Here is a 15,321-nt window from a genome sequence, read left to right on the forward strand (position 1 = left end):
TTTTCAGGGATGCTTTTTTTTTTTTTTTTTTTTTTTTTTTACAAGTGCTATATTTAGAGTAGCTGACATCCCCTATGTTCCGCTATACATCACAATAGTAATTACAAAATTAACCACTTCCCGACCGCCGCACGACGATGTACGTCGACAGAATGGCACGGGCAGGCATATGGGCGTACATTTACGTCCCTGCCTTCCCGCGGGTGGGGGGCCCGATTGGGGCCCCCCCCCCCGGTGCCAGCGGCGGTCGGTATCCGTGCAGGAGCGATCCGGGATGAGGGGGCGGCCATTCATTCCTGACGAATGGGAGTGAAGCATTGCATCACTTCCTCTCCTGTAATGTAAACACAGGAGAGGAAGTGATGTAATCTCTCCTCCGTGTCGGTATTTTTCGTTCCGGCACCGAGGAGAGAGGATCGGTGAGTTGCACCAACACGACACTTCACAGTAGAACCTGCCAGGCACACTCACACCCCCCCTTTACCCCCCGATCACCCCCCCAATTACCCCTGCCCCCCCAGTCACAGTGACACCAATGCATTTTTTTTTTGCATTGGTGTCATTTGTGACTGTAATAACTGTTAGGGCAGTTAGGGTTAGCCCCCTTTAGTTCTAATGTACCCCCCTAACCCCCCCAATAAAGGTTTAACCCTGTGATCACCCCCCGTCGCCAGTGTCACTAAGGCTGTGTTCACATTGCAGCGGTTTATGAGAACGGATGTGATTCGCACCGCACTGCAGTGCAAATCACATCCGATCTCTGCGATTCGAGTTCAGCCATTCGCCGCAAATTCGCACGGGACCCTTTTTTTGGTCCGCAGCAGAATCTGATCGCATGGGTGTTCACACCATGCGATCCGAGTTTGCAGATCGCACTGCGATATGCGAACTGATCTGGGGGTGTCATTAACATTTCACTGACACTCCCAGCAGTTCGCATAGGGCAGTGTGAACTGCCGCCGGGAGGCATGCGATGCGGGAACCCGCCGCGGATTCGTGGCGTTCCCGCATCACTCCAGTGTGAACCCAGCCTAATAAGCGATCGTTTTTCTGATCGCTGTATTAGTGTCACAGGTGACTCTAGTTAGGCAGGTAGGTATTTAGGTTCGCCGCAGCTTTTTATAGCGCCAGGGACCCCCATATACTACCGCATAAAGCCCCCTGATTGCCCCCTAGTTAACCCTTTCACCAGTGATCACCATATAACTGTTACAGGTGATGCTGGTTGGTTAGTTATTTTTTTATAGTTTCAGGGCACCCGCCATTTATTACCTAGTCTCACTAGTGTACCCGTAAATTTAGGGGTGTCTACTTTCCAAAATGGGGTCATTTGGGGGGGGGGTTTGTGCCATCTTGGCATTTTATGGCCTTCAAAACTGTAACGCCCTTAGAAAGCCTGAAGGCGGTGCTTGGTTTTCGGGGCCCCGTACGCGGCTAGGCTCCCAAAAAGTCCCACATGTGTGGTATACCCATACTCAGGAGAAGCAGCAGAATTTATTTTGGGGTGTCATTTCACATATGCCCATGGCATGCGTGAGCAATATATCATTTAGTGACAACTTTGTGAAAAAATAAAATAAAAAATAAAAGTTTAATTTTCCCGCAACTTGCGGCAAAATATAAAATATTCCATGGACTCAACATGCCTCTCAGCAAATAACTTGGGGTGTCTACTTTCTAAAATGGGGTCATTTGTGGGGGTTTTGTGCCATCTTGGCATTTTATGGCCTTCAAAACTGTAATAGGTAGTGAGAAGTGAAATCAAAAATTTACGCCCTTAGAAAGCCTGAAGGCGGTGCTTGGTTTTCGGGGCCCCGTACGCGGCTAGGCTCCCAAAAAGTACCACATATGTGGTATCCCCGTACTCAGGAGAAGCAGCAGAATTTATTTTGGGGTGTTATTTCACATATGCCCATAGCATGTGTGAGAAATATATCATTTAATGACAACTTTGTGTAAAAAAAAAAAAAAAAAAAAAAAAAAAAAAAAAAAATCATTATTCAATCGCTTGAGGCAAAAAAATAAAATATTCAATGGGCTCAACATGCCACTTATCAATTTCCTTAGGGGGTCTACTTTCCAAAATGGGGTCATTTGGGGGGGTTTTGTACTGCCCTGCCATTTTAGCACCTCAAGAAATGAGATAGGCAGTCGTAAACTAAAAGCTGCGTAAATTCCAGAAAACGTACCTTAGTTTGTAGATGTGACAACTTTTGCGCAAACCAATAAATATACAGTTATTGACTTTTTTTTTTACCAAAGACATGTGGCTGAATACATTTTGGCCTAAATGTATGACTAAAATTGAGTTTATTGGATTTTTCTAATAACAAAAAGTAGAAAATATCTTTTTTTTTTCAAAATTTGCGGCCTTTTTACATTTATATCGCAAAAAATAAAAATCGCAGAGTCAGTCAAATACCTTTTAAAAGAAAGCTCTATTTGTGGGAAGAAAAGGACGCAAATTTCGTTCGAACATTGCATGACCGCGCAATTACCAGTTAAAGCAGCGCAGTGCCAAAGTGTAAAAAGACCTCTGGTCATTTACCAGCAAAATGGTCCGGTCTGAAAGTGGTTAAATAAGTACTAATAATGGGGCAGAACAAATATGAGGACTGAGATTTCCTTTAGTTGAATTGACAAAAGTGCCCATTCTAGAGCTGGTAACATTGAGGATATTCAGTATAATTTTAAAGAACAGTTTTTGTGGGTAAGAGGCATAGGGGAGTAGTGATGGACGAACTTCCGACGGGACGTTTCGCGAACGCGAAACGCGAACGGACACAAACGTTCGCGAAAACGACCGTTCGCCGCGGGCTCCATTGACTTCAATGGGAGGCGAATTTCGCAAACCTTTAGGTCGAATTTGCGGCCACGGGGTAATTATTAGGGGGTAGCACGTAGTCCCACCACCTGGACAATAGCATAATACATGTATGAGGTGAATTTGGGATCGATAACTACAAGCATTTTTTTTTTATTTGGGAAATTGTTCTGACAATTCAGGACTATGGAGCTAATGAAGGCAATGGAGGAGAGGGAAGGTCAGGGACCAGGGTAGGCAAACAAGAGGGTGCAGGAGATACAGAGCACTGACAGCAGCACCGTAATACAGAGCACTGACATCAGCACCGTGACATACAGCGCTGACAGCAGCTCCGTGACATACAGCGCTGACAGCAGCTCCGTGACATACAGCGCTGACAGCAGCTCCGTGACATACAGCGCTGACAGCAGCTCCGTGACATACAGCGCTGACAGCAGCTCCGTGACATACAGCGCTGACAGCAGCACCGTGACATACAGCGCTGACAGCAGCTCCGTGACATACAGCGCTGACAGCAGCTCCGTGACATACAGCGCTGACAGCAGCTCCGTGACATACAGCACTGACAGCAGCTCCGTGACATACAGCGCTGACAGCAGCTCCGTGACATACAGCGCTGACAGCAGCACCGTGACATACAGCGCTGACAGCAGCTCCGTGACATACAGCGCTGACAGCAGCTCCGTGACATACAGCGCTGACAGCAGCTCCGTGACATACAGCGCTGACAGCAGCTCCGTGACATACAGCGCTGACAGCAGCTCCGTGACATACAGCGCTGACAGCAGCTCCGTGACATACAGCGCTGACAGCAGCTCCGTGACATACAGCGCTGACAGCAGCTCCGTGACATACAGCGCTGACAGCAGCTCCGTGACATACAGCGCTGACAGCAGCTCCGTGACATACAGCGCTGACAGCAGCACCGTAAGCAGCCCCAGGAGGAAGTCAGCACAGCACAGGGATGGTGTGATCCCCTCATAATAAGAACCCCCAGGAGGAAGTCAGCACAGCACAGGGATGGTGGGAGCCCCTCATAATAAGAACACCCAGGAGGAAGTCAGCACAGCACAGGGATGGTGGGAACCCCTCATAATAAGCAGCCCCAGTAGAAATATGACACCGCTCAACCTCTTCAAAGAGGAGGGTAGGGGCATATAGTACGGTGTGCTTTTTTGGGTCAGGGAAGTGAGCCAAATGAATTAAGAAGGTCTGTGTGCTTGATTCCAAAAATTGTTTATAGACATATACATGGTCTACTGATCACATGTGTTGAATTCCTCCGAGATCCATGCCTCATTCATTTTTAGAAATGTGAGGTAGTTAACACTGTGGTGAGCTAGGCGAGTACGCTTATCGGTCACAATCCCCCCTGCTGCGCTGAACGTCCTTTCGGACAGGACACTGGATGAGGGGCAAGCCAACAGTTCGATTGCAAATTGGGCAAGCTCTGGCCAGAGGTCAAGCCTGCCCACCCAGTAGTCTAGGGGTTCATCACTCCTCAGAGCGTCCACATCGGCCGTTAACCCAATGTAGTCGGACACCTGACGGTCTAGGCGTTCCCTGATGCTGGATCCGGATGACACCTGTCGATGGGTCGGCTGAAAGAATGACCTCATATCCGAAGTCACCAACACATCTTCAAACCGGCCTCTTCTTGCAGGCGCTGTTGGATTGGTACCCGCAAATCCTTCTCTGGGAGTGGGAATTGCTCCTCTGCCAGCGCACGCAAAAGCAGAATGCAGCATTTCTCGAAGCAAGGCCTGGAAGTGCTGCATTCTGACAGCCCTCTGCGACGGCGGTAACATTTCCGCCATTTTGTGTTTGTACCGGGGGTCTAAGTACGTTGCCACCCAGTACTGGTCCTTGACCCTCATGCTTTTTATACGGGGGTCCCTATTAAAACACTGGAGCATGAAGGCCCCCATTTGCACTAAAGTGGAAGCGGTGTGGTGGCCTGGCTCCTGCTCATCATCCAGGATAATGTCGTCCTCTTCATTCTCCTCTCCCCATCCTCGCACAACAGGGATCCCAGAAAGGTTTAAAGCATGCTCTTCTTGCTCCTGCTCATCCGCCCCGGCACCATCCTCCTCTGACTCCTCATCAGACTCCTGTTGTTGACTTGTCTCAGATAGAGTAGCCCCCCCTGGGAATTCATCCAGCATTGCGACTTCCTCATCTTCCCGCTCCTGCTCCTCCACAGCCTGATCAATGACACGACGCAATGCACGCTCCAGAAAGAAGGCATAAGGTACCATGTCACTGATGGCGCCATGGCTGCGACTGACCAGTTTGGTGATCTCCTCAAATGGCCGCAGAAGTCTGCATGTGTCGCGCATGAGCAGCCACTGGCGCGGTGAAAAAAAACCCAGCTCCCCAGAACCGTTTCTTTCGCAGAGTTCATACAGGTAGACGTTAACTGCACGTTTCTGCTGGAGCAGCCTATCAAGCATATAGAAGGTTGAGTTCCATCGCGTCGGGCAATCGCAAATAAGACGTCTGACCGGCAGATGGTGTCGCCGCTGAATGTCAGCAAGGCGAGCCATGGCCGTGTAAGATCTTCTGAAATGGGCCGAGATTTTCCTTGCCTGCCGCAAGATGTCCTGGACCCCAGGGTATTTGACAAGGAATCGCTGCACGACCAAGTTTAAGACGTGTGCCATGCACGGCACGTGCGTGATTTTGCCCTGTTTCAATGCGCTAAGCAGATTGGCACCGTTGTCACACACCACTTTACCAACTGTCAAATTGAGCGGTGTTAGCCACTCATCTGCCTGTGAACGCAAAGCTGAAAGGAGTGCCGGGCCAGTGTGGCTCTTTGCTTCCAGGCACAACAGACGCAGCACGGCATGGCAACGTCTCACCTGGCATGTGGAATAGGTTCTGGGGAGCTTGGGCGGTGCAGTGGAAGAGACGCTAGCAGCGGAAAAGGAGGAGGCAGCTGAGGAGGAGAGGGAGGAGGATGGAGTAGGAGGAGGAGAAGAAGAGTCAGGCCTGCATGCAATCCGTGGCGGTAAAACCAAATCTACACGGGTGCCACGGGTTACATGCTTGACGGCCGTCAGAAGGTTCACCCAGTGGGCAGTAAAACTGATATACCTTCCCTGCCCGTGTTTGCTAGACCACGTGTCTGTGGTCAGATGTATCTTGGCACCGACACTGTGTGCCAGAGATACATTCACTTGCCGCTGAACATGGCCATATAGCTCTGGGATGCCCTTCTCTGAGAAATACTTCCTTCCTGGGACCTTCCATTGTGGTGTTCCAATGGCCACAAATTTGCGAAAGGCCTCCGAGTCCACCAGTTTATATGGCAGTAGTTGGCGGGCTATGAGTTCTGACAAGCCAGCCGCCAACCGTTGGGCAAGAGGGTTATCCGGCGTCATCATTTTTTTACGCTCAAACATTAGGCCCACGGAAGCCTGCCTTTTTGCAGAAAAATGTGAGCTTGGCGTGATGGAAGGTGGAGTGGAGGACAATTGTGAGGAGAGAGGAGAAGGAGAAGTAGAAGACGAGGCTGGACGGTGAGAGCCTGCAGTGTGGCTTTGTGTGTTCCGTTGCTCCCACTGGGCTCGGTGATGGCTGCTCATGTGCCTTCTTAAGGCGGTCGTCCCTAGGTGAGTATTGGGCTTACCGCGACTAACGCGTTGACTGCAAAGATTGCAGATGGCAACGCTATTGTCAGCAGCGGACACGTTAAAAAAAGCCCACACTGCGGAGCCATGTGCCGGTGTCCTGGGAGCGCCAGATGTGACCGTACATGGTCGATGACTCGCTCCTGATACATTTGCAGTCTGCTTTGTCCCTGCTGTGCAATGTAAGTCATTGCTGCTTCTCCTCCCTATCTGCTGGTCCATATCTCCCTCTGAACTCCCCTCCTCTTCCTCTCTTGTGGGCACCCACGTGACATCACTAGACACGTCATCATCAACGTCACCTTCCCCACCGCTATAAGTAGAGTAGGCAGCAACACCGGGGACCAACCTCCTCCTTGGGCTGATCTGGGTACTGGCGTCAGACTGCTGAGTAGCGCTTGTTGCTACCTCCTCTTCCTGATCCAATACCAAGAGTGGCTGCGCATCAGAAATGTCCTCTTGATATGGATCGGAAAATAATTCCAGTGACTCAAGCGGAAGGTATGTGGTGGTGGTGGTGGTGGTCGTGTTGTTGGTGGTAGTGTCTTTGGGGGTGCACATAGCAGAGAGTGAAGAAGAGGGTGCAGATCGAGAGGATGAGGAGGGTGCAGAAGAGTAAGGCTGAGCGAGCCACTCAACCAAGTCTGGTGCATCCTTTAAAGTAATTGAACGCACCTTCTGCAACTTCCCACTTTGGCTCAAGCCTGTTGCTCCTGCCCTACCCCTACCACCCCTGCGGAAGGGCCTGCCTCTTCCTCTGCATGTCATTTTTTAAATGACCCTGTGACAAAACTCTTAGTCCCTATACCGCTGAAGGACTGCTGCAGTATAGGTGAGCGGTCAGCAGTGGTGCACGTCAACCCTATCTATTGTGGACCTATAGCGGTCCTTACAGAACAGCAGACTGTACCGCACTCAAGCCTATGTACCGTAGCACCCTATACCAAGTTACCAGTCCTTATAAGAACTTTTGTGGACCAAGCAGGTTGTGTATTAGTGTTTAGCAGACTGTACGTCAGTCCCTATACCGCTGAAGGACTGCTGCAGTATAGGGCAGCGGTCAGCAGTGGTGCACGTCAACCCTATCTATTGTGGACCGATAGCGGTCCTTACAGAACAGCAGACTGTACCGCACTCAAGCCTATGTACCGTAGCACCCTATACCAAGTTACCAGTCCTTATAAGAACTTTTGTGGACCAAGCAGGTTGTGTGTTAGTGTTTAGCAGACTGTGCGTCAGTCCCTATACCGCTGAAGGACTGCTGCAGTATAGGGCAGCGGTCAGCAGTAGTGCACGGCAACCCTATGTATTGTGGACCGATAGCGGTCCTTACAGAACAGCAGACTGTAACGCACTCAGGCCTATGTACCGTAGCACCCTATACCAAGTTACCAGTCCTTATAAGAACTTTTGTGGACCAAGCAGGTTGTGTGTTAGTGATTAGCAGACTGTACGTCAGTCCCTATACCAATGAAGGACTGCTGCAGTATAGGGCAGCGGTCAGCAGTAGTGCACGGCAACCCTATGTATTGTGGACCGATAGCGGTCCTTACAGAACAGCAGACTGTAACGCACTCAGGCCTATGTACCGTAGCACCCTATACCAAGTTACCAGTCCTTATAAAAACTTTTGTGGACCAAGCAGGTTGTGTGTTAGTGTTTAGCAGACTGTGCGTCAGTCCCTATACCGCTGAAGGACTGCTGCAGTATAGGGCAGCGGTCAGCAGTGGTGCACGTCAACCCTATCTATTGTGGACCGATAGCGGTCCTTACAGAACAGCAGACTGTACCGCACTCAAGCCTATGTACCGTAGCACCCTATACCAAGTTACCAGTCCTTATAAGAACTTTTGTGGAACAAGCAGGTTGTGTGTTAGTGATTAGCAGACTGTACGTCAGTCCCTATACCAATGAAGGACTGCTGCAGTATAGGGCAGCGGTCAGCAGTAGTGCACGGCAACCCTATGTATTGTGGACCGATAGCGGTCCTTACAGAACAGCAGACTGTACTGCACTCAGGCCTATGTACCGTAGCACCCTATACCAAGTTACCAGTCCTTATAAAAACTTTTGTGGACCAAGCAGGTTGTGTGTTAGTGTTTAGCAGACTGTGCGTCAGTCCCTATACCGCTGAAGGACTGCTGCAGTATAGGGCAGCGGTCAGCAGTAGTGCACGGCAACCCTATGTATTGTGGACCGATAGCGGTCCTTACAGAACAGCAGACTGTACTGCACTCAGGCCTATGTACCGTAGCACCCTATACCAAGTTACCAGTCCTTATAAGAACTTTTGTGGACCAAGCAGGTTGTGTGTTAGTGATTAGCAGACTGTACGTCAGTCCCTATACCAATGAAGGACTGCTGCAGTATAGGGCAGCGGTCAGCAGTAGTGCACGGCAACCCTATGTATTGTGGACCGATAGCGGTCCTTACAGAACAGCAGACTGTAACGCACTCAGGCCTATGTACCGTAGCACCCTATACCAAGTTACCAGTCCTTATAAGAACTTTTGTGGAACAAGCAGGTTGTGTGTTAGTGATTAGCAGACTGTACGTCAGTCCCTATACCAATGAAGGACTGCTGCAGTATAGGGCAGCGGTCAGCAGTAGTGCACGGCAACCCTATGTATTGTGGACCGATAGCGGTCCTTACAGAACAGCAGACTGTAACGCACTCAGGCCTATGTACCGTAGCACCCTATACCAAGTTACCAGTCCTTATAAGAACTTTTGTGGACCAAGCAGGTTGTGTGTTAGTGATTAGCAGACTGTACGTCAGTCCCTATACCAATGAAGGACTGCTGCAGTATAGGGCAGCGGTCAGCAGTAGTGCACGGCAACCCTATGTATTGTGGACCGATAGCGGTCCTTACAGAACAGCAGACTGTACTGCACTCAGGCCTATGTACCGTAGCACCCTATACCAAGTTACCAGTCCTTATAAAAACTTTTGTGGACCAAGCAGGTTGTGTGTTAGTGTTTAGCAGACTGTGCGTCAGTCCCTATACCGCTGAAGGACTGCTGCAGTATAGGGCAGCGGTCAGCAGTAGTGCACGGCAACCCTATGTATTGTGGACCGATAGCGGTCCTTACAGAACAGCAGACTGTAACGCACTCAGGCCTATGTACCGTAGCACCCTATACCAAGTTACCAGTCCTTATAAGAACTTTTGTGGACCAAGCAGGTTGTGTGTTAGTGATTAGCAGACTGTACGTCAGTCCCTATACCAATGAAGGACTGCTGCAGTATAGGGCAGCGGTCAGCAGTAGTGCACGGCAACCCTATGTATTGTGGACCGATAGCGGTCCTTACAGAACAGCAGACTGTAACGCACTCAGGCCTATGTACCGTAGCACCCTATACCAAGTTACCAGTCCTTATAAAAACTTTTGTGGACCAAGCAGGTTGTGTGTTAGTGTTTAGCAGACTGTGCGTCAGTCCCTATACCGCTGAAGGACTGCTGCAGTATAGGGCAGCGGTCAGCAGTGGTGCACGTCAACCCTATCTATTGTGGACCGATAGCGGTCCTTACAGAACAGCAGACTGTACCGCACTCAAGCCTATGTACCGTAGCACCCTATACCAAGTTACCAGTCCTTATAAGAACTTTTGTGGAACAAGCAGGTTGTGTGTTAGTGATTAGCAGACTGTACGTCAGTCCCTATACCAATGAAGGACTGCTGCAGTATAGGGCAGCGGTCAGCAGTAGTGCACGGCAACCCTATGTATTGTGGACCGATAGCGGTCCTTACAGAACAGCAGACTGTACTGCACTCAGGCCTATGTACCGTAGCACCCTATACCAAGTTACCAGTCCTTATAAAAACTTTTGTGGACCAAGCAGGTTGTGTGTTAGTGTTTAGCAGACTGTGCGTCAGTCCCTATACCGCTGAAGGACTGCTGCAGTATAGGGCAGCGGTCAGCAGTAGTGCACGGCAACCCTATGTATTGTGGACCGATAGCGGTCCTTACAGAACAGCAGACTGTACTGCACTCAGGCCTATGTACCGTAGCACCCTATACCAAGTTACCAGTCCTTATAAGAACTTTTGTGGACCAAGCAGGTTGTGTGTTAGTGATTAGCAGACTGTACGTCAGTCCCTATACCAATGAAGGACTGCTGCAGTATAGGGCAGCGGTCAGCAGTAGTGCACGGCAACCCTATGTATTGTGGACCGATAGCGGTCCTTACAGAACAGCAGACTGTAACGCACTCAGGCCTATGTACCGTAGCACCCTATACCAAGTTACCAGTCCTTATAAGAACTTTTGTGGAACAAGCAGGTTGTGTGTTAGTGATTAGCAGACTGTACGTCAGTCCCTATACCAATGAAGGACTGCTGCAGTATAGGGCAGCGGTCAGCAGTAGTGCACGGCAACCCTATGTATTGTGGACCGATAGCGGTCCTTACAGAACAGCAGACTGTAACGCACTCAGGCCTATGTACCGTAGCACCCTATACCAAGTTACCAGTCCTTATAAGAACTTTTGTGGACCAAGCAGGTTGTGTGTTAGTGATTAGCAGACTGTACGTCAGTCCCTATACCAATGAAGGACTGCTGCAGTATAGGGCAGCGGTCAGCAGTAGTGCACGGCAACCCTATGTATTGTGGACCGATAGCGGTCCTTACAGAACAGCAGACTGTACTGCACTCAGGCCTATGTACCGTAGCACCCTATACCAAGTTACCAGTCCTTATAAAAACTTTTGTGGACCAAGCAGGTTGTGTGTTAGTGTTTAGCAGACTGTGCGTCAGTCCCTATACCGCTGAAGGACTGCTGCAGTATAGGGCAGCGGTCAGCAGTAGTGCACGGCAACCCTATGTATTGTGGACCGATAGCGGTCCTTACAGAACAGCAGACTGTAACGCACTCAGGCCTATGTACCGTAGCACCCTATACCAAGTTACCAGTCCTTATAAGAACTTTTGTGGACCAAGCAGGTTGTGTGTTAGTGATTAGCAGACTGTACGTCAGTCCCTATACCAATGAAGGACTGCTGCAGTATAGGGCAGCGGTCAGCAGTAGTGCACGGCAACCCTATGTATTGTGGACCGATAGCGGTCCTTACAGAACAGCAGACTGTACCGCACCCAAGCCTATGTACCGTAGCACCCTAGACAGACCAAGTTACCAGTCCTGATAAAGAGCTTTGTGGAACAAGTGAGTTGTGAATGATTAGCAGACTGCAGCAGAAGGGCAGCAGTCAAGTATAATATTCTTTCTATATTTGGAAGAAAGAATATTATACGTGTACAAGCCTATTACCGTACCACTGATACCAGTCCTGAAAAGAACCTTTGTGGAACTAATAGTAACAGCAAGTCTTTAAAATTATCCTCACTGCCTGACACACTGCTTCCTGCCTGTCCCTATACAAATTGGCAAAAAAGAGTAGGCTGGAACGATTAGCTGGAACAGCTCTTTTGTGGACCTGATAGTAACAGCTAATGATGATGATGATGATGATGATGAAGAAAGACTAATCTGGCTGAGCTGTCCCTAAAATAGCAGCATACAGCGCTCTGTCCCTTTATCTAAACTGACAAAAGAAACTCAGGCTGCTGACCTAACACCTATACCAGTCCTGAAAAGAACTTTTGTGTACCAAATAGCTAGCGTTTTCTCTGTCCCTACTCCACACAGGATCCTTTCCCTACAGTGACAGAAGAAAGAATGTAAAATGGCCACCGGATCGGGTGTATTTATAGGTTAGGGGGAATGTCCAAGTGTCCATGAGCTGTCATGTCTCAATTGGTTGTCCTGTAACACATGATAAACGTGTCACGAAAGGTTAAAGTTCTTGTATACATTAAACACGTAAGTCCGCCGGGGCGAACGACGGAAAAAGGCGTTCGAACCCGCGGACGGCGAAAGTCGGAAATTCGCCGCGAAACGACCGCCGGGCGAACCGTTCGGCCATCACTATAGGGGAGGAGTATGGATGGTATAAAAGTGGGAAGTATGTGCAAGTGAGGGAGAGGAATGTGGAGGGTCTTGGCCCTTGTACACACGGTCGGAGATTCCGACAACCAGATCCGTCTGAGTTATTCCGACGGATTAATTCCAGACGATGTCTGGAAGTGATGTTGCATACACACGGTCGGACCAATTTGTAGGAATTTCCGGTTGCCAAGAACGCGGTGACGTAAGCCGCGTATGGCGGGACTAGAAAAAGGAAGTTCAGCACCACGTCCGGCACCCTTTGGGCTCCTTCTGCTGATCTCGTGTGTATCGCGTGTTAGTAGAAGTTTGGTGAGAGACGATTCACGCTTTTCAGTTTTGTGATTCAGTTCGCTACTGCTCTTCAGTTTATGCTTGTCTTTGCGTATCTGATTATCAGTGCGTGTAGTCAGTAAGTATTTGTTTCTCATTATGGACTATATCTTGGTATAGTACGCTTTGATTTGCATTGCTTATTGTCTGCTTGCTTCTGCTATTCAGGTCGTTCTTTCAGGCATTGCTGTTTATCAGTGCTTTCTGTTGTCCGTTGTGACCAGCCGACCGTTTTCAAACCATGTTTCGTCTACGTACTCGTCGTAGAATTTGTGCTGTGCAGGGGCTTTGTGTTGGGGTTCTTACTTTGACACAAGCCCGGTCCATGAACAGGGAGGGAAGGTGTTTGTGGACCAAGAATTGGTTGCGCCAGCGTGACCAGTTCTCGCACATGCCTTTGCTCCGTGAGAATAATCCTGATGATTTCAGGAATTATCGCCGGATGACGGACCCCATTTTTCACCGTCTGCTGGCTTTGCTGACCCCTTATATCACCAGGCAGGATACCTGCATGTGGCAAGCCATCACACCGGAGCAGAGGCTCATCGCCACGTTGCGCTACTTGGCGACAGGGAGAAGCCTTCAGGACCTCAAGTTCTCTACAGGCATCTCCCCCCAGGCTCTGGGGATCATTATTCCAGAGACCTGTTCTGCCATCATTCAGGTCCTGCAGAAGGACTGTATGAAGGTAAGTTTTATCCTTTAACATCACATTCTAGGTATTTAATGCTTGCTAATGTATTGCATTTCTTTCCCCATTCCCTAATTACCATCATTGCAATATGCTCTAAATCATATGCTCTGCCCCTTTGTCCTCAGGCATATTTGCCTCACTAACTTCCCCACCATGCTCTTCTTGGCCCATAAAACTATAGTCTAGTAACTTACCAATGTCTTTTGTCAGCTCCATAGTATTGCTTTCCCCTAAACGCCCCCTAAAATGTCTACAAATGTGATGTGATGTGTGTGCTTCAATTCATGCAGAGTGACATTTTTTTTTTTTTTTTTTGGTTGTGTCAAACTCATTAGGAACCCCCCTCCCCCCTCAACTGCTAGGTCAGCTGATAGCAATCCTCTATCTGCTGACTTTACCAAACCCAATACACACTATATCTACCTTTTTGATGGTCACATTTATGGACGAGTTCACCAAAGCATGTAGTGCAAGGGCCTGCCTCAATACTTTCAAATGCTATATTTTTTATTTTTTCCCCTATTATTATTTTGATATGTAATAGCAGAATGTGAAAATGTGCTTCCATTTTGTTTTCTTTTTGTTATTATGACACTTATTACCTGTCCGGTGGGCTGCCAATAGTGTAAGTAAGGAGGGGCTTCCCAAAGTATCACACATTATTTAGGCATTCAGCTCTCAATCAAGTGGAGAGGGTTACCTGTCCAAAACATTCCCCCCTCATTTTTTAGCAAGGGCCCATCAGATGTGGGGGATGTGGGGGGGTGATGACTCTGATAAGGGGACCTTTTACGTTAGGCTTTAAATACTCTTTTCCCAATGTGGTGTCTAATCTGCTTGCAATGTTGGTTTGCAAAATTACTAATTTTTGGTCTTGTTTCACTCCACAATGTCCTCCAACGCCACAGGAATGGTAGACTGTGGCCTCCCACTTTGCCAGTCGTTGGAACTTTCCCAATTGTGGAGGTGCAATTGATGGGAAACACGTCCGCTGCATCCTACCACCCAACTCGGGGTCGTACTATTTTAACTACAAGGGGTTTCATAGTATTGTGATGTTGGCGGTGGTGTCTGCGACCTATGACTTCTTGTATGTGGATGTGGGGCAAAATGGATGGATGTTGGATGGTGGAGTGTTCGCACGGACGGAGTTCTACTGGCGTCTCCAGAGTGGCAGTCTGGGCTTGCCACCCCCAGAAGAAAATCAGGAAGGACTCCCGTTCGTCTTCGTCGCGGATGAGGTGTTTGCCCTGGCAAACCACCTGATGCGGCCTTTCCTGATGAGGACCCTCACCCCGGACCAGAGGATTTTTAATTTCCGCCTGTCCAGAGCCTGAAGAGTGGTGGAGAAAACTTTTGGTATACTGGCCAGCCGGTTCTGCCCCCTTCTTTTTTTTTTTTTTTTTTTTTTGACGCCTATTCACATGGCGGAATACAAACTAAATCACATTGTGCTGGCCTGCTGTGTTCTTCACAATTTCCTAAAAAGACATTCTGCAAACTATGCAGTCTCAGTTGGCCAAGAAGCAGATTTGCTGGAAAATGATTACCTCACGGGCCTTGAAGCTGCTCGTCCTGGCTTGCTCCCCCAAAGCGCCGTGAGGTTAGAAACCAATACATGGAATACTTTGTGGGTAGGGGGGCCATTGATATGCCAGACAATGTCTGAGCGGCATTTTAGGAATACATTTTTCTTTGAAACTCCAATATTTGTTTTCATTTACTGCTTGGCTTGGTTTTAGGTGTCTCCTAGGTAAATTTTTTCTTGTTGTGCCTTTTCTACAACAGTGCAAACCCAAGTTATGAGCAAGATGAGGGGACAGTCTCTTCTTCAGATAATCTTATTATGTTGTTGGTCTGCTACACACACACACACCCTGTTTTTGT

This window comes from Lithobates pipiens, unplaced genomic scaffold (assembly GCF_037356315.1).
Source record: "Lithobates pipiens isolate NorthernLeopardFrog02 unplaced genomic scaffold, aLitPip1_a1.2 Scaffold_1, whole genome shotgun sequence".
NCBI classification, from domain to species: Eukaryota; Metazoa; Chordata; class Amphibia; order Anura; family Ranidae; genus Lithobates; species Lithobates pipiens.